This window comes from Nanorana parkeri, unplaced genomic scaffold (assembly GCF_000935625.1).
Source record: "Nanorana parkeri isolate BGI_ZX_2015 unplaced genomic scaffold, ASM93562v1 scaffold167, whole genome shotgun sequence".
Lineage (NCBI taxonomy): Eukaryota > Metazoa > Chordata > Amphibia > Anura > Dicroglossidae > Nanorana > Nanorana parkeri.
Window position 1 is genome coordinate 702,468 of NW_017306435.1, and position 20,061 is coordinate 722,528.

General features: G+C 43.3%; 1 protein-coding gene across 1 annotated transcript in view; it reads left to right on the top strand.

Moving 5' to 3' along the window:
* The first annotated feature begins 15,269 nt into the window (after nucleotides 1-15,269).
* Nucleotides 15,270-20,061, top strand: part of SNX33 (sorting nexin 33) — a 22,116-nt gene continuing 17,324 nt past the window's right edge. Inside the window, exon 1 of the mRNA XM_018554659.1 lies at nucleotides 15,270-15,987. The gene's annotated coding sequence lies outside the window, so the exon portion shown is untranslated. The remainder of the gene's footprint in view (nucleotides 15,988-20,061) is intronic.

Here is a 20,061-nt window from a genome sequence, read left to right on the forward strand (position 1 = left end):
TCTGTTAAAGTGCTTGGATTATTGAAGATGATTTAAATATGGGAGATTTCACTGAGTGTTAAAATGTTTTCAAGAACATTCAGTAAGTCCACTTTGTCTTTGATTTACTAGTGATGAATAACCCATGACTTGAATGACTGAAACATAGACTAAATCCCAGGTTGTTAAAGGAAATCTGTCCGATGGTGATGGATGCAGCTATTTCCTGACTTACTGAAAACCAAATCCAAGTCAGCAAAATGCTACTTCTGCCAAGTTTGCTCATGTTTTTGAATCATGGCCATTTCCCTTAAAGAAAAGCTGTCAGGACAGCTCGCTGTCACTTTAGACACTTTTATCTAGTGCTGGAGTTTGCCATTGCAGACTTCAGTAGGCACTGCTAGCCTCAGATTGGCATCTCAGTGTTAGTAATGCTACAGACATGTACTATACCCTGGAACTCGCACTGTTTACAGATGTGTGATGAGAGCACTGCCTGTTACAAAATGTAGCTATCCTCCTAACAGGTTTCTTTTAGGGCCAGTTCACACCATAAACAGTGCGTTCCAGAGCGGCCAGCCTCTGGAGCGCACTGTATCACATTCTGGCCGGCTTCCTGCGTTCAGGGGCGGGAGGAAACCTGGTGGTGCGTTTAATTAAATGGCACTGCAGTCACGCCCCCTGGCCGCAGTTCGAAAGCCTGCACCAGAACGCGTGGCACATCAGTGCCTGCGTTCTGGTCCAGTGCAATCTGCTAAAATGCTGCAAGCACTGTTTATGCAGATCACATTGGACTGGAACGCAGGCACTGATGTGCCACGTGCAGTGGTGTATTTTGGTTTGGGGCTGCTCTAGGCAAGACAAAACTCAGGCACACACACACTAAATTTGCCCCACCCCTTCCTGTTTAAGACTTTTTGCGTAACCTATCAGTCGCTGGATACAGCGCATACACACACGCTGTATCCAGCTTTAGACATGTTTCGCTATTTAAGTAGCAGGAAAACTGGGGGTCTCAGGTGGGCTCTGCGGGGTCTATGCAGGATCTCTGGTAGGCTCTGCAGGATCTCAGGCTGCAGAGCCCACCATAGGTCTAGTAGAACCTACCTGAGACCCCGCACAGCCCACACAGATCCTGCATCTGCTGTCAGCTTGAGCCTCCTCCTGCTGCTGCTGGACCTGGCCTTCTCCACCACAGAACCCATGCTGCATGGTCCCCGGCCTCCTCCACCGCCAGACCCACTTTGGGGACCCAGCCTTCTCTGCCACCCGACCGGTGCTTAGGGGACCCGGTTTCCTCTGCCCCCCGCCTCCTCTTCTTCCCAAGCCTTGATGATGGACCTCCTTCATGATGGACCACCACAGTTATAGATCTCCCCATACCATCCTGCACAAGTACAGATCTCCCCATTCTATCCTGTACATCTATAGATCTCCCCATCTCCTGCATAGCCACAGAACCCCCCCACCTTTTCTTCATGGACAACCGACGCTTAGGGGGACCGGCTTCCTCTGCCTCCTCCTCCTTTGCCCCTCCTCGCTCGCAAGCCACCCAACCAACGCTATGGGGACCGGACCCGCCGCCTCCTCCTTGCTGCTGCCTTCTCCTCGCCACCTCCTCTGTGACTTGATGAGGCAGCCGAAGCTGCTGGATTTTGTTCAGCCTGGCTCGCCTCACTTTTTTGGGGGCTGCATTTTTGCCGCCCCCCTGGAAAGTGCCACCCAAGGAAAACGCCTTCTTTGCCTTGTGGTAGATACGCACCTGGCCACTTGTTCTGGTGCAGGCGATCGCACTGCGGGTGAGGTTGTGTGGCTGCAGTGCCATTGACTTCAATGCACCGCCACACCCCCTCCCACCCCTGAACGCATGAAGCCTCCCGGAAGGCTCTGGAACACACTGTTTATGGTGTGATCCGGCCCTTAAAGAAAACCTAGGTCATAGCTGACCACTCTTTATGAAAGGCTAGTTGCCTAGCTGTCGTGCTGACCCAATAGATTGAGTTAAAGTCACTGCCCCAAAATAAGTACTTAGAATATAGTTCAGACTTTACTCTGATTTTCTAATCTGTATGCCTGCTCTGGTGCATTCACTCAGAATATATCGAAGTCAGGCAACTGATATTTTCAGATGCAATGCTGCCTATTATAGTTCTCTCAATTCAGTGCTTCTCTTCCTGTACACCTTTGTCAGATGTCTTTCTTTTTCCATACTGTTGGAAGTCTTTTTCTTTCTTCCATCATCTATGCGGGTTAGTTCACACCAGAAACTGCATCACAACTGCGTGCTTCTGCGCAGTTGCATTGCGATCAGTTTTGATGCGTTTGACGTGCTTGTGATGCGTTTTTTTCCCCTGCATGTCCCTGAATGATGCCACAATCAATTCTGTAAAATAATTGTATGCGTTCCGTTGCGTTTTAGTGCTTTTGCACTGCATTTTGAGGTGTTTAGTGCAGTTAGATGCAGGTAAAATAGGACAAGCAGTACCTTTTTCTGGCTGCATCTGAACGGACTGCAATGGTGTGAATTAGGCACAAGAAAGCCCATAGGAAAGCATTGTGATGTATTTTGACTGCAGCAGTTAAAATAAACGGACTGCATCACAGCTGCATATGGTGTGAACAGGCCCTGCAAGCATTAGAGACCAAATCTGATTCACCTTCATTAGTTCAAGTTGTTTTTCCATGTGCTGTCTGTTTACCAACTGCTCTCCCTTCACAACTTTTAGTATAGGCTTCACCACCACCGCATTTGCTTGCAAGATGGGCAGTGCCCTATGGCTTATTGGTGGCTTTGTAGTTTGCACTTGAGCCTTGCAGCACTGGGGGGGCTTTGGCTATAATCCCGGTCAGGACACTATCTACAAGGAGTTTGCATGTTCTCCTGTGTGGGTTTCCTCAGAGTGCTCCGGTTTCTTCCCACACTCCAAAGACTTGCTGGAAAGTTAATTGGTTCCTCTTTAAATCCTGTGTGCATGTGGGATAGGGACCTTAGATTGTAAGCTCCTTGAGGGCAGAAACTAATGTGAATGTGCACCATGTAAAGTGCTATATAAATACCTCTAATAAATAAATTGTGCCTTTTTTTCCTCTTCTGGAACATATTTCAGGTGAATAGTTACCCACTTGAATTTGGGGCACCCATCAGGCACCTGCTTCTTCCTTGGTAATCAGAGCGTGGTGTCTGACTTTGCCACCAGGAAACTGATGTCTTCAGTCAGAAGGATATAGACTTTCTTTTTGTCCACAAAAATACACATACTTTTAAAAAGAGACTGCAAATATTTGCTCTCCAAATAGTGAGGATTTTACTACAGTGAGTCTGGAAACTCACAGCTCCCAGAAGTAAAAAACCAAAACAAACAAACACCTTGTGTTAAAATACCCAACCCCCCTTCCACAAAAAAAAATCAAGATTTGAAAACACAAAATTTGGGAATAAATTGTCAGCCCCTAAGCCAAAGGTTGCTATGTATTTTGTGAAAAACTTAACTTTTCCTATATAAGTGCAACCTTTAATGCACTGGCTGTGGACATAAATTGTCAATCCCTTGGTCTAAAAGAGCAATATGTTTTGTAACAGGAAGCCTCTATTTTCTCCTAAATAAATGTAGTTTTAGCAAATTATTTTGTCAAAACCCACCTCTATTTTGTATAATATATCTTTATTATTTCTGGATATAACAATATAAAGATCAAGGGAGAAAAACTGGTCCAAATCAACAATAACTAAAAAGAACCAAGAAAAATATTCATAGAACATACACCATAACCTTTAGTGTTAAAACCATTCTTTCCCTTAAGGGTCTCTGCTAGAAAGAAGAGAAAGAAAGAAAAAAAAAAAATCATAAAAAACCCCTCCCGACCCTAAACCAAACCAACAAAAGAAAAAGGAAATTTCAGTCTCATCTCCTCCTCCCCTCTTTCCTCTCCCCCCTGCCCCCCCAATGGCCATACAGATAAACCTCACATTCCTGATAAGCACATATTAGTAATGTCAAGCTTTATCCATATACTCCATGTCGCCATAAATTGTGGGTACCTATCCTGAGATCGCACTACTAACTCTTCCACCCTTCTCAAAAAGTTCATTTCTTTAACCCAGTCTTTGATTTGCGGGGTATCTTGGGACCTCCAATATCTAGCCCCACCTCCTATTTTATGTTAAATAAGTGCAACATTTTCTTACGTGGGTTTGGAAAAATGGTTTATTCCTGGGATTACAAATACTACAGGGTTTGGAGAAGGCAGGAGAAGTGAGATGTGGAAACATTCTCCAAATTCAGCTCACTTTCCAGTTCAGCTTTGTTGTCCTGGATTGTTTACTTCTGCTGCCTACTCCAAACTCTTCACCCTTATGTGAATAACTCTGACTCGTTTTACAGTGCAGCTTTTACAACATTGACTGTGTGTGCAGATAGTCAACTTGTGTAACTAAAACAATCAGGTCTGTTGTAGAAATAGGCCCCTATTTTACCAACAAAGAATGCATCTCTTCCAACACTGTGTTTGGAAATGGATTGTCAGCTCCTGGGAAGTAACATTTTTGTCAAAACAAACGTGTTATTTTTGCTACTAGTAATGCTCTTAAATGCTAGTTCACACCAGAACACAGTGTGCGTCTGCGCAGCTGCAGTGCGATGCCTTTTGCAGCAATTGACACTTTTTTTGCTTAAAATGGGATTTCAGGTGCGTTCCAGTGCGTTTGCCTGCGTTTTTGTGCAATCCAATGCAGCTAAAATAGAGTAAGCAGTATTTTTTCTTACTGCATTGGAACAGACCCCACTGGTGTGAACAGAGAACCAGCAATCCTATAGGAAAGCATTGTGAGGCATTTTGGATGCAGCTGCTAAACTGAACGGACTGCATCTGGTGTGAACTAGCCCTTGGTGTGCTGGGTTTCAAAATGATCTATTTCTCCTATTTTCACCTTACTAAAGTTAGCATGTTTGCAAACATGAATAGGTGTAGCAAATTACAAGGCAGATTGTGTTTGCTGAGATCGCTGTAGCCATTATAGGGCGTGCTGTGCAATGCTTTTGTGTTTAGAACTTGGCAGGCATCCTTTGCAGTCAAAGTCCTGGTTGCGAAATCTTCTGCTGTCATGCATAAGGACCAACATTGAGTATATGTTGCTGTGAGAAAAACATTTTCCCAGAAAAAAAAAATCCTTCTGCAGGCAGAGCAAATGAGGCATAGCTATAATTGTGTCCTGTTAGTATGTCAAATCACCATGTAAAGCTAGATAAGGGAATCCTATCTTATATTTTTAGCAGGGATTAGGAAGGAAATTGCACAATGAAAGGGGACACAATTCTTCAGGGAAGTAGGTAGTAGGGTCCTTTCTGAATCCTTCTTGTGGCCCCTTCCCTTGGGAGTCTTGGAGAAAAATTCCCCTTGAACAGAAAGAACTGGCAGTATACTCATGTATATCGTATAGATCAATATATCAACACTTCCTGTGCATAACTTCAGTATTTCTGACATGTAAGGGCATATTGTCAATTTTTACTACAGCCAATGATCAGTTTGCCATTCTTGGTTATAAAAAATTCCTCAAAAATATGTTTAAGTAGATATAGGAGCATTATCAGTGTATGAGAGCTTGCTTAGCTTTGAATTTGGTGGTATCTGAGCATCAGCTCAATATCGCTGGGCAGTACCAGTGACATATTGTCACGTACCTAGGTGGAGACCGAGCTGAGGAGGGGGCTTCAGGGTCTGAGTGGCACAAGTGCTGGTGTTGCAGGCTGAACAGGATCAGTGTAGAGGCTTAGGTGCATGGACCAGATGACTATAGGCTGCAGAACAAGGACCAAACACTAGAATACTGGGGTACCAGAGCAGGAACCAGAAGCAGAGTTGGGGTCAGGGCCGGATTTACTCTCCCTGCCGCCCCAAGGCCAGGTTCTGCAATGCGCCCCCCCATCAACGGAGAATGCCAACCGGATGGCAGGGGCGGCAAGGTTAGTTTTATTTATTTTTTATTGTTTCTTTATTTATTTTTTACTTTTTTACAATTTTTTATTTTATTTTTTATATTTTTTTAAATGAGACATTATCACGGTCGGCAGCTGCAGAGATCGGGAAATGTCCCTGTGCCTGTGATTGGCGCTGTCAGCTTCCTGGCGGGCTCGGCACGTGGAGCTGCGAACACACCCGAGACCATCACTAGTGAGGAGAGAGACTCGGCGGCCGGGTGGAGGATGGAACCAGAGGAGAGAGATAGGTGCAGAGGGGGGCGGGGGACAGGCTGCACACATTTTACACGTGATCACGGCGACATCGCTGCGATCACTTGTAAACGAACAAGCGGCTTCCCCACACTACATTTAGTCCACCTTCCCAAAGCAGGACTAAATGTAGAAGGCAACTTACTGCCCGGCGCCCGGAACTGTATGTTCGGTGCGTCGGGGGATTCCACACCTTACCGCCCTGCCGCCCCAAGGTCTGACCTCGGTGGCCTTTTGGGGAATCCGGGCCTGGTCGGGGTCACAAGTCAAGGTCGGTAAAAGCTGAGCAGCAGAGTACCAAATCAGAAACCAAGAGCAGAGTTGGGGTCACAAGTTAAGGTTGGTAATAGACCGGTACATTGCAGAAGGCAGAATTCAGAGTCCAGCATGCAGGCCAAGGGCACAATGGGCAGGCAGAGAGCCAAAGACAAGCCAGATCGTACTTAGGTAAGCGGGATAAATCAGATCACAGATAGACAGGAACAAGCTGAAGACCACTCGGCAATCTGTCAATGGCAAACATCTGTTTAAATAGACCATTTGGCTAATGCGCATGCGCCTGCATGCTAATGTTTGTGTGCATGAGTGCACGTGCTTGAGCGTGCGCTGAGATTCTGGTTTTACTGAACCTTCATTACACATATATTGTAGGTTCTTCCATGGTACTTACAATTACCTACAGCCTACATATCTTTGAATTGTGACTACATAGCTAGGTGTTACCTTGGCTGTCATTATAAACCGTTTTGGTGTTTCCCTTGCCCTATTAAAGGAGAACTATGGGGTTAAGGCTTTTCCCCATAGTTCTCCTTATGGTAACGGGAGGACACAAACTAGCGTCCTCCCGTCACCCTAGGCTCAGTATACCGCGAGCTGCTGCTCGCGGTATACTGAGATGCCGCAGCTTAAGCGGATCCCGACAATTATGCCGGAACCGCCCAGCTGCGTGACTGACAGCTGGCTCTACCTATCTGAAGGCAGAGCCAGCTGTACCCGCCCCCTCCCCCGTCTGTTCCGCCAGTCAGCGCTGGCGGATCAGAGCGGGGAGGGGGAATCCAGCCCCTCCCCTGTCACGGCAGAGAGCTGTGACAGGATCGAGAAGTGAGCGAACGCCGGTATGTGTTCGCTCACCTCCCGATCTACTAAGCCGATCTGCGACAGTCTCATTGTCACAGGTCGGCTAGAACTATGAGGTGAGTGAAAAGCACTCACCTCATGAAATAAATAAAAGTACAATTATTTCATTTTTTTTCTCTGTACCTATATTTAATCATTATGTTGTTAATTGTGTCATATTAGAAGTGGAGATGTTTGTCTTTAGAAGTGAACAGGCTGATCTCCAGGATATCTTCCTGTCTGAACGGATATTCATAATGAAGTGTTTTGGGAAATGGGTAGGGAAGGCCATCATAAGAATATATTGAGAAATGCTGTTGTGGTTATTTCCTTTTCAATACATTGTTTATATTCTTAAGAGTTGTTTTGAATGTAACATTGCAAGCTAGATTTTCTGTGTTTCCCCTACATTTCTGTACGTGTCCTGGTGGGAGTCAGGAAATCTTCTATATCTCCAGTGTGTGTATTCGAGTAACCCGTTGTAAGGAGTGGATTAGAATGCAGAATAGAGTCTTGGTGTCTAGTGTATAAATAACCATCAGATCTGTAGACTGCAAACTGCAGTAATGTGGCCTAACAAAGATGTCAAAGATCCCTGTTATCCATCATTAACAAAAGACAATAAACATGACAAGGATATCCAGAGGAAAACTATTTATCTACTACAGTGTTCCAAAAAAAAGGACTCTGTTTGCAGTGGGGGAGGATTTGATTCTTCTTGCCCAACTGAAATAAGTTGCAAATAATAAAAAAGGAATGCCTGCATGCCACAAGAACATATTATAAACAGTCTAACACATGATACTTATTGCATATGAGTCCATATACATAATCTGTAGTCACAAAGGGGTATGAAGATGTATCTATAAATATCCATAATTACTATGCAAATCTCCAAAATTACTATGTATGTCCAAAACTTTGTTTTATTTTTTGGTTGCATAAGGGAGGGTTGGCACACCCTTTCAGGGTTTGTTTGTTTTTTTTTTGCTGTCTGCGTCCTGTCGCATAGATTTTCCTTTACTTCCTGTTTTAAAGACACAACAGAAAATGAGAGAACTACTCCATATAATGAAGAGAATTTCGTTTCATGAAGGTATCACCAGAACATTTGTCCCAATTAGATTATTTACCTTCACTTCTTGTTGTGGTGACAACTCTAATACATTTTTGATTTCCTTTCACTTTCTATCTCAGCCACAATGATCCGCAGCAAAAAGTGAAGTTGAATTTCGCTATCAGTAGCGATACAGACAGCAGAACCCTGGCCGTAGACTTCAGCTCACATCTCTTTGAAGCTTTACTTGGTTCTATTTATACCATTCACACTATCCTGTTCAATGTGGGGTCAGATTTTCCCTTGTGGCCACATCCAGGGAGGTTGGCTTCTCTCAACTGGACCTTAACCCTTTCGCTGCCAAGCCCTCCGGAACATTTTTCAAATCAGCTGGCCAAGCCATTTTTGAATTTTCTGCAATTTTTTCCTATTGATTTGATTACTTTTATTCTAAAGCGACCATCAGCTTATAGTAGAACTGTAAATGCCAGGTCCGTATGGCATACTGAGCTGGCCAGCTGGAAGCACTTTTGTAGGTCCGTATGCCATACGTCCTTGGCAGCGAAAGGGTTAAACTTCTTAATATTTGCAACTGTAGTTACAGGAGCAGAAAGCTGCTTGGAGATGGTCTTTTAGCCTTTACCTTTGACATGCTGGTCTATAATTTTTTTTCTGATCTCCTCAGACAACTCTCTCCTTTGCTTTCACTGGTCCATGTTCAGTGTGGTGCACACGATGATACCAAACAGCAGAGTGACTACTTTTCTGCATTAATATATGCTGACTGACTGATTACAAAATGAAAGGCAATATTTACAGTATTTAAGAAGACAGTTTTAAATATCACAATGATTATTATACAGGATTTATATAGTGCCAACAGTTTGCACAGTTCTTTACTACATAGGAAAGACATAATTGCAGTACAATTCAAGACACAATGGTAAGGAGGGCCCTGCCCTTGAGGGCTTACAGTCTAAAAGGGAGGGGGCAAGTGATACATGACGAGGTGGCTGTGTGGGGATGAATTGTTTAGAGATATAAGTGGTTATTTTGCCTTGGGATAGGCTTCCCTGAAGAGATGAGTCTTTATTGATCGCCTAAAGGCAGTCAGAGTAGGAGATAGATGGACAGGTTGTGGTAAGGAGTTCCAAAGAATGGGAGAGCATGTCCTGGAGGCGAGCATGGGAGGAGTTGACAAGGGAGCCAGAGAGCAGGAGGTCTTGGGAGGAGCACAATGATTTATACATCCTTTTCTAAGGGTACCATCAAATCTGTCCAGGGCATTTTAAATGATCTTTGTAGAACAAGCAATAATTGATCCCTTTTCACACTTTCTTTGCTTTACTCCATGACATAGCAAGGGCATAGATGTTTGCATGAGACAATTGACTTTAATCACATCGCTTTTCAGGAAGAATTAAGCATTGTTTATAAGGAGCTGTGAGGATACCAACAAATGTGTCCACTTCTGCATGTGCCACTACTGCTGGCTTTAAAATGCCATCAGCAACGGCTGGAATTGTGGACAAGATACTGGAGATGATATCAGGAGTAATTGACACAGCTACGTAGGAGAACTAGAGACTAGAAACAGTGTTTAGGAGCTTGAACAGGAACAGCAGACTAACTGGAACCTTTTAATATGGAGATGTAACAGGGAGACAGGAAGCATGCCTATACGTTCTTTTAACCAATAGAAGGTATGGATGCCCACAGGAATGCCATGGAGGGGAGGTTTCTGGGCACAAAACATACCAGCATTCTTCGTTGAGTGCTACACAGGAGCCCTCAACTGGTTAAAAATATATCTTTATAGGGAAACTATAACTTTTTCTCAATTCCATTTACTTTCTTGATGTTTGGAAGTTTATAAACTGGTCTCGCATGTTTTTCTTACTATAAAACCTTTTATTTTTTTAACAAATGTTTCATACAGGCTACATTTCTGACCCTTCACAAAGCATTCCGTGCTTTCTATTAAGATAGAACAACAGTAACGTCTTCCTTTTAGACCATCTTGCTTGTATGGACACGCCATGCAGAACTCTATGAATTAGAGACCAGGAGGAGGGATATGTCTTTCTTCTGACTTAGCTGTGTGTGCTGAATAGAACTAACAGCAGGAAATCAATCACATTCTTTTTACAGTGTAAAAGTAAAGAGATGCAAAAACCTAAAACCAAAGCCCCACATGCTAGTTGCTCATTGTAAACTGAAATGTTCATATGCAAAATGTCATGTTAACATGAGGAAATGGCAAAAATGTTAAATTGTTAATTCTTACTCATAGATATAATAGATACAAAAGGAGAAAATGCACAAACACTATATGTTACGTTTAAAAAACGTGAGCAGTGCGCATGAACAAGACATGGGAAAGTATTTGTATATTGATTGAGGAACAGCATCTGTTTTCAGAGTGAAGCAAAATTGCTAAAAAATCTTGATGCTTATAAGGTGTCATTGTTTTGTATGCAAATTAAGCAAAATTGACGCTACACTAGTAACAGGTTTATCTAGGAAAAGGAAACGAGCCAAATTCTTCTCAGCAATGTCACCTTCCAATGCCAAATTCATCAAATTCTGGAAAAAGTCAGCAAAAACGGGATTTAACTAAATTAGCCCGTGGGTCTCTTTACAGTATATGTTAGCGGACGCTGAATATCTGACTTATAATTGTTTTTTTTATCTATAACAGGAAAGGGATCTCTCTTCCCAGCAACATTGATAATTCTATTATGACTTCTGGCAAGAGAGGGTGAAGCTGTATGTTCCATACAGTGTTATAGACACTCAAGTATTTACATAGTATTAACAAGCAGTCAATGAGTTGTATGAGCACTCTGAAGCAATTCATCCTTATGGATTCATTCACATGGGCGTGCACATCCATACAGAGCCTGTGCAGAGACCTGCTGCCGGGAGGGACGGGTGAAGCATGTCATTGCATCAGCCACCTGTATATTTCTAAGGGAGGATGCAGCTGCCTGCAGGTACACACCATCGCCGACATTCATGCAGATCCGGGTGCACACGCTTAGACTGTTGTGCATGTTCAGGTCGGTATGTAGCTGCAGGCAGCTGCGTCCTCCCATAGACATGTCAAGGTGGCTGCACGCAGTTACACCCTACACCTGGTCTGCTAAATATACCATTAAAAGTCTTTTGTTATATCTGTGCGATAAGTGCAAACAAATACCTGTTGGAAGAAATGTTGTGAGCTGATAACTTCCTGTGCACTCTGCCTGTGCACAAAGAGGAGTTATAGAGATGAAGAGGAGTCTGTGTTCTGTGTAATCCATCAGAAATGAAGTAGGCAGGGCAGACACCACATGCTTGGGAATTCAGAGCTGTGTTGTCATGTCAGAGAGACAGGAGCTCATTATATTTCAGGTACATCAGCAATAATTTTTCCGTACTTCAGGATGTTTAAAGGGATAATACGTGGGCAAATGTGCTAAATAGTTTTTTGTTTTTTTTAACATTTTGCCTTGACATACACTTTTAACGCACACCTATTAACATGTTACATATGATGCTAAAGCATGTTACATTAAAGCTGAACTCCAGTCACAAAAATTCTAATTTACATAAATTCCTCAATAGCCACAGGGGATATAAATCTACCTTATATGCACTAAACAGTATTGCAAACCCAGATACAGCATTACCATATAAAAGTAGCAGGTAACGGTGTTGCACATACCTTGTGCAGAAAGCAGAGCTTTGGGAGGGACTACAGACTGCCTGCAGAAAACTACAGGAAGGGGCAGATACAAGACCAGTGACCGTGCATAAAGAGAGAGCAGCAGTGACCGGACTTTAATACAGGAATCTCCTGCATAGTGGGCATACTACACAGACCAAGATTTAAGTAGGAATAACATGCCTCGTATATTGCGACAACATTTGCTTATACTAGAATTCAGCTTTAACCCTTTTGCCCCCTCTGACATAGGTAATACATTAGCAGCAGCACAGGCTTGTATACAAACTCCCAGCTGCTAAAGCATCTGAGATGGAATTTGTCTACACTGTCACAGCCAACTGTCAGCTTTCTAGTGGAATTAATTGGGTTGTCTGTAAAGCCACCTGATCACCACCAACATGGTACCCCCCTTCCCCAGCAAACGCTGTGGTTGTACTTGTAGGAAAATGTCAACTGCGCCACACATGTTGCATATCGTCGCATACGCCAGAGCGAGGGCAGTAATTCTAACTCTAAGTTGATGTGTGATTTTGTTTACCATAGTTTTTCCGCTGTTTCACAGGCGCACACAGTTTTGAGGCTTGGTGTGTTTGGTATCTGTTTACTTGATGCAACCTCGTCTTTTAGATTTTACTGAACAATTATGTTTGTGTGCACTAAAAGGTGGGTTTGATAAACAGTAGCGTAAATATCATGTGACACAAAAATGGAAACTACCACCATTTTTTTCGACAGGGTCCCTGCTTTCAGGAAATATGTAAGTAGATATATGAAAAATCGGCTCTGGTAGCAAAAGGGAAAAGGCAGACAATACCTTTTGAATGGGCTCCCAACACACCCTAGTGCACAGGAAACCTCGTCTGACCTTTTTTGGGAACAGACCGCACAACAGTGCATAGCCGTGTGATGCAACGTGCTACAACGCAGGTGTTTTACCTTAGTGCGTTGAGGGGCCATTTAAAATGAAAAGGGCTAATGTGCATGATGCATCACTATGCGCTACAACAAAACAAAGGTGCGATCCTGGCCTAACACTGCCAACGTGGTATAGCAGTTGGAGCAAAAGGTTGTTTAAAATTTAAGCCATGTGGATTTCCAAACTCTCCGTCACTATCATTTTTTTCTGAACAGGTTTGTCTGCATGTACATTTGGAGAAAAATATAAATGAAGACATGAAATTAAAAGGAACCGATATACAATCGGAGGAGCATAGTGGACACGTTTACCAGGAGAGTCATGTGACCTCTGGGGACTTGAGATCCTGGTAAAGAGATTCAAGAATGGCTTACATGTAATGATGGACGAATTGCCTTTCCTGTCTTTTATCTGCAAAGGAAAAGTAAGAGTGTATTTTTTTGGTTTTGGGTGGAGACAGCCACTAAGATTGAAACTTGTGACTTGGTGTTTAGTATAATATTACTTATGGTTACTCGGCTCCTATGCTGGTTTTACCAGCAATTGTGGACAGTGCTGAATGCAGAGTGCAATTTCTTATATTATTTCATTAAAGGCCCCGATCACACCATCTTGTTCCATGAATGGCAGGTAATGGCACCCCAAACGTGGCTGGGAAAACATGTAATCAAATGCGCGTGAACGTGCAGGAAACAATGCGGAACACACGTTGCAGATTTTACTACATACACTACTTTCCCACATTTGGAGCGCATTCAGGAGCCCATTGAAATCAATAGGGATGCGCGCCAAAAGCAGAAAGCGATCGCCCATGAATGTGCTCAACTGCGACATGCATTCATGCAACGCTATGGTGGGAATAGGGACTTGGAGACTACTTCACATTGATCCTTACTGGATGATTCTGCCAATTACAGCTGTGTGGAGGAGGTTTCTTGTTGCAGGATGATAACACTAAGCCATTGCCTTTTAATTAGGAGTGGCATTGCCAGTCTGTTACACATGCTCCTTTAAAGAAGAACTCAGGGCACAAGTTTTCTTAACCCTTGCACTAGGGCTATCTCCGCTGCAAGGGTTAAATGCTTGTTTTCGTCTAGGCTCTAAATTATACTCGCCCAATCCTTGGAGCCAGATGGCCGGTCCTTCCAGCCTCTCTCCCCCTCCACTGCAGCCGTTCAAGATCTCCTAAGTCCCAACACATAGTGTATAGGACATGAGGACGCCAAGGGACATACCATCGCTGCAGCGGAGGAGGAGACCGGCTGTAGAGAGCAATGTTACAGCCGGCCAGCTCGAGTATCAGGTAAGTATAACTTTGTTATTTTTGCACCAAGACCAAAACAAGCACCTAACCCTCGCAGTGCGGGGGTAGCCCCACTGCAAGGGTTAATATTTTATTTTCCGGGCGTCTTTAAGTGAGACTACAGGACACAACATCCCTATAGTCCAACAGTTGTCAGTGCATACCAGCCTCTTCCAACGCAGAAGCACAAGGATGTGTAGTCCAGGGTGCCTGATTTATAGGAGCGGTATACCCACATGGGAACTCAGCAGATGTTGCTGGAGGAGGCATGCGAGAAGCACAGCTCACAAGGTTCACTGGAGACTGTAGGTCATAAACTGCAATTGACATCTAAAAAGACAGCGACTGTCTATGCATCTATTGGTGAATTGTTGTTTTGGGGGGAAAGGTATACTTTTAATAATGGCAGAGATGTTTTTCAGTGCTGCCCAGGAACGATCAGTAAATATTTGACTGCAACTTCCTATGAGAGTGTGGAGCTGTTGATTGTGCTTTCATGCTTTCCCTGCAGAGGGCACATAGGGGCAGTTCTGCCTCTTCTCCCAGAGCCCTATCCTCTCCTTCACGCCCTTTTGTGTCTATATCCTATTCCTGACATCACGGAAAAAAAACAAAAAACGATGAAGTGAATCGAACATGACAGACGACTACGTGCTGTCTGTGGTACGCTGCAAAAGAGAGAGCAGAAGTAAAATCACAACAGATTTATGTTTAAAAATAGATGAATTATTTCAAAATATCTTACACTGAAAATGTTACACTAAATCCTATTCCCCAGAAAACACGCTGGAAACTTGTGTGGCGCTGAGCTGGAACTATAGAGCGAGCTGTGTTTTTATTTTATGTGCCTGTAAAAGAAGCAAGTCAAAGGTGGAAGAGCAGAGGGGAAAACACACTCCTCAAATGTTGGTAGCACCTCCTCTGGAAAGGAGGGATGAACAAAAGGAGGAGTTTAACATAACACAGGGGTAAGAAGACACAGAGGGGGCTATTGTGGCTTTCCTAAGATCCCCAAAAGATCTATTATCCTTAAAAGAGATCTCCCATCCCCCTTGGCTGCAGGCTTGGTGTTGTCACACCCTCTGTCCACCTCCAGGCAGAAGGTAACACATCCCTGTGTGCAGAGAAGGAACTCGCTGCAACATGTAGCAACTGCTCATCTGCTCAGAGAAATTCTTTTTATTCCACCTCCTACTCTCTATTTGTGAATTCACTGGATCCCAGTCCTTTCCTGCACTGATGATCGCCTAAAAGTGATGTGAAATCCCACTGCACTGTTTCTCCCGATGGCACATGGATGTCCCTTCTCTGCCTTGGCTTTTTTTTTTCTCCCTACAAACGGAAATAGCTTTTTTTTTTTTTTTTTTAAGGATTGGATTCCTGGGGCTCTGACTTCTTACATCACAGGGGAAGTTTGACATGTTTTTATCTGTAATCAGCATAGTGGGGTTTTTACTTGTTTCCTGTGCATCTTGATCCTTTTCCAGCTGCAGCAGAACTTTGAATGCCTCTGGATACTCAGAAGTGCAAATTTGAGTTTTACATTTGGAAGTTGATTTATCTTTACACAGCGATGTAGAAAAATGTGAACTCTGGGACAGACTTGGGCAAAATAATCGGAATATTGGCACCGTGCACAGTCAGCGTTGAATCTTCAGGCGGATCACTGCCGGGGTGAGTTCGTGTATTGTTTGGATTGGTTTGTGTTAGGATCTGTTAAACTCAGCCTGTGTGTAGAGCTGAAATTCACGTCATACCTGTTTGTCTGATAGTCTTGGAAATAATCACTGGTAAGTATTCATAATACACTTCGCTGTTCAGTGCATTCATATGAGCCTGTGACTCCTAGACTGATGTTAGTACTATAACACGTTATATAATGAATACCTGTCTCTCCATTTAGGGGTTAAAGCTTATTTAAACCCCAAAACGTCATATATTGCAGCTTGTCACGGCTGCATTGCTTTTCCTTTCAGGATTTTTTTCTCCTTTATTTTCCCCATGGTAATCCTGTTAATAACACACCTTCTGTCCTAGGATAACAGTGCTTGCTCACTGCACTGTACCTATGGAGAAGCTGCGATGTCACCCTAGGCTACAGTCTTGGTTTGGGCTACAAATACCTCCCTCTCTCCTTTTCTTCATGGTGTAGTTGCGTGGTGCTTTCTAGCTCACATAAGAGAGCTGGGAGGGCTGATAACATTTGTTTGTGGTTTCATTTTGGAGCACAGGAAATTAACAATGAGGCCGAATTTCTGGCAGGATCAATAGGAATTTCTTGTACTTGCACAAAATGTACTTGGCCTTGAAAAAAGAAAACAAATGCAACCACCTCATCAGAGGATTGGTAAGCTGCAGCTGCAGTTTTTTTTTTATTCTTGTGCTTTATTAAACTCTCAAACTTTTTTCAATAATGAATCCATTTCAAACAAATATATTTTTCCCATAAACTTACTGACATCCTCTTTTCAAACAGCCACACTACATTTCTCTAAACTTCCTGTTGAGTACAGTATCACAAGAGACAGAACAGTCTCCCAGCAGCTGTCACTCTGCTAGCTTGGAGAAGGGAGGATGGAGGAGCAGGGAGGAGGGGAATGGATTGCCTTTCTGTGCCTGTGTATTTGACACGCACAGTTTACTTACACAAGAGTGGCTCCATAGAACCCTGCAAGGGAAAGGACTCCCCCTAAAACAGGATATCAGGGCCAATGCTCAGGGAACCAACTGATTCTGCAGGAAACTAAGGGGTCTATTCACAAAATGGTGAAGAGTTTGAAGAAGGTAGGAGAAGTGAACAATCTAGGACAAAATAGCCGAACTGGAAAGTGATCTGAATTGGAGAATTTTTCCAAATCGGCTATTTTGGCCTAGATTGTTCACTTCTCCTGCCTTCTCCCAACTCTTCAGCCTTTTGTGAATAGACCCCTAAAACTTTTAAACATCAGCATTTGAAAGAGCTTAAAAACCTTTTGACTTTAATATTACTTAAAATATCCTTTAATATGTGTTTCAATTGGGAGCTGATAGATATATGTAGTTCCCTCTCTGTTCTGGTTGTTGTGTCATTCTTTTCTGTAGTACAGGCTCTGAATGGTTGGATCAATCCCACGTGTGGCCATATTGAAAGCAAATCTAGACTAAATAACTGACGAGCAGCCTTACTATATGGTTTTTATGTAGTAATTTGGCATAAACAGCCAGGTAGTGCACACTGACCAAATACAAATGGCCAGTGATTCTAACCATTCCCTCTCTATCCAATACTAATGCAAAAACGTTTTGGCTGAAGTTATGATTCCAAATGGACCTAAACCCTAAGCCAGAGGTAGCCAAACTCCGGCCCTCCAGCTGAGGCATTGCAAGATTCTCACAGCCACAGACATGACTCCCGGAGAGAGATGCATCATGGGATTTGTAGTTTCACCACAGCTGGAGGGCCAGAGTTTGGCTACCCCTGCTAAGCTATCCTCCCCCTTGCTGTTATAAATTGTAAGCTGCTGCTAGAATTCTGGTATATTTACCTGTCTGCAGGTTTGGGCTCCTGCCAAGTAAGAGCCTACGCATACCAGTGCCCTACACGTGTTTGTACAATGCGGTGCTGTTCATGCTGACTGTCACCCTGCATGCCTTCCCAATGCACTAGTGTTGCAGTGTTCTGCAGCTTGCGGTAATGCACCACCATGTGCTGCAATTCAGCAAATGCAGCAAGCATGATTTTTGGTCTGTTGTGGTGCATTAGTCGGCTCATTTAAATGAAGAGGCTGCCTTAACACAACACATTAACTGTCCTACAGTGAACCACGCTGGGGTCATTTGACCCTTATGTCAACCTGGAGAGAGAGATGGGATTTGTGTGCAGGGGGAGCTACTGATTAGCTGCCTTTGCCTGAGCAGCCTATTAGTGGCTCTGCTTGAACATACGTTTCCCTTGTGACTTCTGGCACCAGAACCTAAAGCAGAGGTGGGCATCTCTGGCCCTCCAGCTGTGGTGAAACTACAAATTCCACCATGCCTCTTGTAGTCATGCCTGTGGCTGTCAGAGTCTTGCAATGCCTCATGGTACTTGTAGTTCCACAGCAGCTGGAGAGTTAGAGTTGCCCACCCCTGACCTAAAGTGATCTTGGAACCACAAACACATAAGTATCACAGAGGATTGTGTTGCAGTTTAGATTTTAGGACAGTGGGGAATGTGGTCTTATTGGTAAAGGTAAATAAAGAATAACAGAGGGGATAAAATATGTTTTGTGGAAAAATGCTCCTCCAGGCTCCCTCTAATCCTGATCACATGATTAGCCGCCTAGACATTTCATTTACTTTTAGGACTCGTTCACACAATGTAGAGTGTCTGGGGTTTGCCAGTCACCATAAGGGCAAGTAGGAAACAATTGTTTTCTATGTTCCCTGTTCAAACCCCAAGGCTGGGGTGATGTGTTCTTTAAACAGAGATCACATGACCAAATGTCTAGGTGTTTGCTCATGTAATGTGCACAGACTGGAGTCTAGAATGGCAGTTCCTCTACTTAAGTATTTCATCTCTTATGTTTAATTTTATTTATCTATTCCAGGAAGACCATTTAAGGTGTTTTTTTAGAACTGTTATCGGTATTGACTGTAGTCTCCCTGCAACTGATCTCACCCCATTACTGATTTACTATATCTTTCTCTGCACTGAGTCTCTGTGTGGAGACAGTCATGTTGGCAGGGTTTTTATATTCCTCTTATCGGATCCTCCAGCAAGGAAAACAGTGAGTAGCATAGTAATTCCATCTCTGAATCTCACTCGTAATCTCCTAAAACTAGCAATCGGAGGCAGCAGAGCCTTAGATCTCACACTGCAGATATACAGCTATGAGGTGACAGGACAGCCGTGCCTATGCTAATACACCCTGAAATGCATTGCTTTTTTTAGGAGGCAATTAAACGGAAGGCTACTTTTTCAGGGTTCTGCTTAGGCACAATTAACATTTCTAAATGTTCCCTATAATATACATGGCAAGTCCAGCTACTATGACTGGTTGTCATGAATTACTGTGTACTTTTTGCAGTATACAGAGTATATTGCTTTCTGTAATGAAAGGACCAGTTGAAAAATGATATTGGCATACTGCTTGATATGAATTTGATAGCATTTATTTGCTTTCCTGCTCACAGTGTCTTTCACTGGTAAATGACAGCAGCCTGGTGGCTCGCGAGTTCAGGAAGCTTATTGTGACAAGGACTGAATGATTCAGTACCTGCCATGACAAACCTAGCAACCACCTGGGTACTGTTCAATTATTGATATCATATTAAAGTAGTATTAAACTCTCAAGCTTGTTTTCAATATTGAATCCAGATCAAAGGAAAATGCATTGCCCAGCAGTATTTGTTTATATGTTTGGCCAAGCACATACAGTCATCATGTTTCTAAACAACTGGATCCAGCTTTCTCAGCTCTTATTCCCTGGACTTCCTGTCCAGTACAAAAGGGACAGAGCAGTCTCCAGCAGCGGTCCATCTACTAACAGTTACTTTAATATCACTTTAATGGTATTGATGTTAAAGCCCAACTCCCTTCACATTACTTGGAATTCATAAATCACGTAGTACATGCACCAACGTATGGCGTAACAGATTTATGTAACTGTCAGTAAGATGTATATGCACCTGTTGCTGAATTGCCTCAGATTTACGCATGCAGCACAATTTACTCCAACATGGAAAAGATCTTCTTACCCCCCCCCCCCCCTTTTTTCAAACTTTTTG